Source organism: Dendrobates tinctorius, unplaced genomic scaffold (genome assembly GCF_039654945.1).
Source record: "Dendrobates tinctorius isolate UK_male_01 unplaced genomic scaffold, ASM3965494v1 ptg000188l, whole genome shotgun sequence".
NCBI classification, from domain to species: Eukaryota; Metazoa; Chordata; class Amphibia; order Anura; family Dendrobatidae; genus Dendrobates; species Dendrobates tinctorius.
Genome location: NW_027361855.1, coordinates 6,987,047 through 6,992,912, shown reverse-complemented (window position 1 = coordinate 6,992,912; position 5,866 = coordinate 6,987,047). Strand labels below are relative to the sequence as shown.

The window sequence follows — 5,866 nt, the reverse complement described above, 5'->3', positions numbered from 1 at the left end:
CCCTTTTTTATGCATCTGTTGGAATAGCCACGGGCCCGAAAACGAGATGCCAGGTCGGAGGCTTGTGTCTCGAACCTGGCATCGGATGAACAGATTTGCCTCATCCTCACGAGTTGACCGACCGGGACAGCCATGATGGTGGAAGGATTGTGAGCTGAGGACGCATGAATCAGAGCATTAACTTAGGTCATGTGACCACTATGACGTTCTCATGACGCAGCTACAGCCGGGCATTTAACCCGGAAGCATGCCTCACACAGCGTCCACCTCTCACGGCGGCACCCTGGATTGTTTCAGCGGCCTCTTAGGTAAGATTTTGACAAACAGGCTGACAGCCTGATTCTTTGATCCCAAGCACATTAATCTTCCCTCCTCCCTCTTCACAGTGCTGCAGCCCCTTGCAGATACTGCTCCAGACAGCGCGACCTCTCTCTCCCTAAGGCCTGCTTCATCCAGGTACATAGTGCCATTATTTATTGGTCTCTTCTGGCCACCATTAAGATGTTTTTGCACATTTTAGCATCATTTAACACCCGTGTTTTCCTCCTTATGTAGTCACATTGTATCCAGCCCCTTTGATAGACTCAAGCTCCAGTCATTAAAAAATAAACAGGTACTGAGGTTTACAGCTTACAATTCAACCACATTATCTTGGTCACTCATGCTAATCATTAACCCCTTGGTATTCTCTGTGTACCATTCAGCTGCATACCACACTCTTATTTGCTCTTTTTCTTATTTTCAGTATTATAGGATTTCATTCCTGCCTTAGGATATCTTTTACCCTACTGTATCTCTTACAGGTATATCCTCCTTGCCATCCATATACGTCAGTATGGACATTTCTATTCTATTATAGTGATGAACACTCGGGGAGCACATGGATATCCTTTTTACTTATAGCCATTTCACCATAGTTGTGGACTTTGGTCCCTGAAAAATTTTTTTTGTTACTCATAAATTCGTTTTCCTTAACCATGTTCTCACCCTCATTTATGGCACAGATGAAATCTGAAAACTGCATCTACACTTTTGGAATGAATATCTGCAGTCACTTTCCTTCACTATAGATCCTGCTGCTGACGTCAGATTATTATTTATTATTGTGAAAGTGTATTATATGTCTATAGCATTGTTCTGACATATTGTTTTGTTTTCTTGTTTACTTTTTTGTAACTTAGAGTCTACTCTAAAGAAACAAAAACACCTTTCTGATGAAGGTCCGTTGTTGGACCGAAAACGTTCATATGATACGAGTCTATTTTTGTCTGGATGCACAATAAAGAAAAAATTGCTTCTCCGATTTAGAGTGCCAAGTAATTTTGTATATGTCTATGGGTTGGAAACCTTACTTGAGCACCAATTCTCTGGAGTGCCGTGTTTTTTTGTATACTGTATATTGTCTATTAAAGTGTCATTATTCTTTATATATACAATTGAGGTGCTCCTTTGTATATGGGCATGATCTTTTTTCTTGCTCTTCTATGTCATGCTTTTTCCAGGCCTTTAGTGAGCCCTCTTGTTTTGAAATTTATGAGCGGTGCCCTCCACTTCTCCAATACTTGTCTAAGGGTACAGAAGTGAGCACGGCGCCGCTCTGACAGGCGCTGCAGTGGATGCGGTACAGTAGTGCCTTAAAGCTTGGCGCACACTGGCGCTAGCATGTGTGAGGAGCAGGGAGCACTGCGGCGCTTGGCAGTCTCACAACTCGGCACTGACTGTAAACTCTAACCCTACCAACATGCGTATCAAAGGGAAGGGGTTTCATAATAAGTCAGTTAGCGTTTCACAAGCATCCATCAACACACACACACACACTAGAGATGAGCGACTTTGCCTTTTTTCGGGTCGAGTCGGGTTTCATGAAACACGACTTTCTCAAGTCGGGTCAAACGAAATCGGCCGATTATCGTGAAAAGTCGAAGGCCGACTGAAACACGAAACCCAATGCAAGTCAATGGGGAAGCAAAGTCGGCAGGGAGTGGAGGACATTAAACACACCTACAGTGCCCATTTGAATGGCAAAAATATCAATTTTTATTACTGAAGCTTGTCAACCTTAATTTACTTCATAATACTAGTTACGCACTGAAAACTGGGAGTTATTTGGCTAAAGTTGTGGAGGAGTAGGGCTGGCTCCAGGTTTTCATGTACCCTGGGCCAAAGAGCGCCCTTTAACACATACCACAACTCATGATGCTCCGTTACGGTAGAGAAATAGCGGTATAGTACAATGAAAAATACTTCACTTTTTACATCTCATGACTGATATCGATTTTAAATTCTCCAATAGCTCCAAAAACGGACAGTATATTACTCCATACAGTATTATGGGTACCGCATAGTGCGCTATATATAGTAATGAGGCCCATATATTTCTTCATACAGAATCATTGGTCCCATATAATGTTTGAAACAGTATATGATGAGCTCCACATAATGCTACAGTATATGTTGGTCCCAATGGATGAAGCTCCACTGTCTTATGGGCCCAAACAGAGGCCGCTATCTGCAGACCGGATATAACTTCAAGAGAAATGTGCTGTCTTCCAGGTGCAAAAATTAAAGATGTGTCTGACAGGATATCAGGACTCTTCAGACCTACAGATGACTACCCATTCCTGCTACTACATGTGGGGACAAATGACACCGCAAGAAACGACCTGGAAACCATCTGCAGAGACTTTGAAGACTTAGGCAAGAAAGTGAAAGAACTGGGGGCGCAGGTGGTCTTCTCTTCCATCCTCCCAGTGAATGGCCATGGAACAAGGAGGTGGAATAAGATTCTGCAGGTGAACAACTGGCTACGTCAATGGTGCCGTCAGCAACGATTTGGATTTCTGGATCACGGAGTGAACTACTTATACGATGGACTACTTGCTAGAGATGGGGTGCACCTTACGAAGACTGGAAAGCAGGTATTTGGAAGTCGCCTTGCTACACTTGTAAGGAGAGCTTTAAACTAGAACAACATGGGAAGGGAAGCAAAAGACCAGAAAAAGCCATACACCTGACAAATGCTACTGAGAACTCTGCTATTAGAAGTGGAAAGGAAGAACAAAGACGAAAGAATCTAATTAAAAAAAATATTGGAGAAAGAGAAACCAATCACAAACTAAAATGTTTCTATACTAATGCACAAAGCATGGGCAACAAACAAGGAGAATTGGAACTACTAACACAGGAAAAGAAATATGATGTCATTGGAATCACTGAAACTTGGTGGGACAATACACATGATTGGAATACAAGACTAGAAGGATACAACTTATTTGCAAGAAACAGACTTGATAAACGAGGAGGGGGTGTCGCATTGTATGTTAGAAATGCGTATATCTGCACAGAGATTGAAGCTTCAGAGACTGGGAGTTCTGTGGAAACTGTTTGGGTAAGAATACAAGGACAGAACAATGGAAAGGACACCATTGTAGGCATTTACTACAGGCCGCCTGTGCAAGCTGAAGATATGGATGAACTCTTTATGCATCAAATGGCCAAGTTCTCCAAAAAATATGACATAGTTGTCATGGGAGATTTCAACTATCCAGACATTTGTTGGGAATCTCTCTCAGGCAAAACTAACAGGTCAAGGAAATTCTTATCCTCTCTTGCTGACAACTTTATCTTCCAAAAGGTAAAGGAGAAAACAAGGGGAACTGCTACCTTGGATCTAATCCTTATAAACAGGGAGGAAATGGTTGAGGAGGTAAAAGTGGCTGGGACCCTAGGAGGTAGCGACCATGCTATTTTAGAATTTTGGATAACTAGAGGCGGAAGACCTGTGAAGACTCAGACGTCAAGGTTAGATTTCAGAAAGGCAGATTTTAAGGGATTCAGAAAGAGAATTGGAGGGATCCAATGGCTGGATATCCTTAAAGACAAAAATGTCCAGGAAGGATGGGAAATCTTGAAAAATGAAATTCTCAAAGCACAGTTGTTAACAATTCCGAAAAGAGGGAAGAATAGGAAGCATTTAAGGAAACCAGGATGGATGAACACAGAACTTAAGCACATGCTAAAAAGGAAGCAAAAAATGTTTATAAAATGGAAAGAAGGAGGCATATCTAAAGAAGAATATAATGCTGTCTGCAGAACCTGCAAGGCACAAATCAGATTATCTAAAGCTGAAAATGAATTGAGGCTTGCAAGAGATGTCAAAAGCAATAATAAAGGATTTTGGGGATATGTCAAAAGTAAAAGAAAAGTCAAAGATGCTATAGGATTTTTACAGGATGAAAATGATGAAATGGTAAGACAGGATGTTGAGAAGGCTGAACTTTTAAATTCCTATTTTGCATCTGTTTTCTCTCAGAAAGGAAATGTAACATCAACTGTTATTCACTGTCCTATTAAGGGAATAGAAGAATCCAGGATATCTATAAACAGAATGATAGTGAGGAAACACTTAGCTAACCTAAATGTATTCAAGTCTCCAGGTCCAGATGAATTACACCCCAGAGTACTGAAGGAGATAGCAGAAGAAATTTTTGAACCCCTCTCCATAATCTTTGAAAATTCTTGGAGAACAGGAGAAGTGCCAGAAGACTGGAGAAGAGCAAATGTTGTTCCTATCTTCAAAAAGGGGAAGAAGGTGGACCCAGGCAACTATAGGCCGGTGAGTCTGACTTCTATACCAGGAAAGATCTTTGAACAAATTATTAAACAACATGTATGTCAATACCTGGATAAGAATGAAGTGATTAAACAGAGTCAGCATGGGTTTGTAACTAATAAGTCATGTCAGACTAATTTAATTTCCTTCTATGATGGTATTACTGATTGGGTGGATCAAGGAAATGCTGTAGATATAGTATATCTTGACTTCAGCAAAGCATTTGACAAAGTCTCTCATACAATCCTTATTGAAAAAATGACTAAGTATGGAATGGACAAGGCAACTGTTAGGTGGATTCATAACTGGCTTAGTGATCGGACCCAAAGAGTGGTCGTAAATGGCTGCACATCCAGTTGGAAGAATGTCTCAAGTGGGGTACCACAGGGCTCTGTCCTGGGCCCTGTATTGTTCAACATCTTTATCAACGATTTAGATGAAGGAATTGAGGGTAAACTGATTAAATTTGCTGATGACTCAAAGCTAGGAGGGATAGCTAATACTAGAGAAGAGAGAGAGAGGATTCAAAAAGATTTAAATAAACTGGAGAAGTGGGCAGCAACTAACAGAATGGTTTTTAACAGGGAGAAATGCAAAGTACTACATCTGGGCAATAAAAATGAAAAAAGCATATATAGAATGGGAGGAATAGGGCTAAGTGACAGCACATGTGAAAAAGACTTGGGTATACTAATAGATCACAGACTGAATATGAGTCAACAGTGTGATGCAGCAGCAAAAAAGGCAAATGCAATTCTAGGATGTATTAACAGAAGCATACAGTCTAGATCACGTGAAGTAATTATTTCCCTCTACTCCTCTTTGGTCAGACCTCATCTGGAATATTGTGTCCAATTTTGGGCACCACATTTGAAAAAAGACATCAACAAACTGGAGCAAGTTCAGAAAAGAGCGACCAGAATGGTGACCGGTCTGCAAACCCTGTCTTATGAGGAAAGGTTGCAGGATTTGGGAATGTTTAGTTTGCAAAAGAGAAGACTGAGAGGAGACTTAATAGCTGTCTACAAATATCTAAAGGGCTGTCACATTGTAGAAGGATCAACTTTATTCTCATTTGCACAAGGAAAGACTAGAAGCAATGGGATGAAGCTGAATGGGAGGAGACACAGATTAGATATTAGAAAAAACTTTTTGACAGTTAGAGTGATCAATGAGTGGAACAGGCTGCCACGAGAAGTGGTGAGTTCTCCTTCAATGGAAGTCTTCAAACAGAGGCTGGACAGACATCTAACT

General features: G+C 40.9%; 1 long non-coding RNA gene across 1 annotated transcript; it reads left to right on the top strand.

Annotated features, from left to right (window-relative positions):
* The first annotated feature begins 386 nt into the window (after positions 1–386).
* On the top strand, positions 387–884 carry LOC141055596 (uncharacterized). The gene is made up of 3 exons (XR_012221498.1): positions 387–456; positions 556–613; positions 804–884. It is a non-coding gene; the product is annotated as an uncharacterized lncRNA (long non-coding RNA).
* Positions 885–5,866: the final 4,982 nt, after the last annotated feature.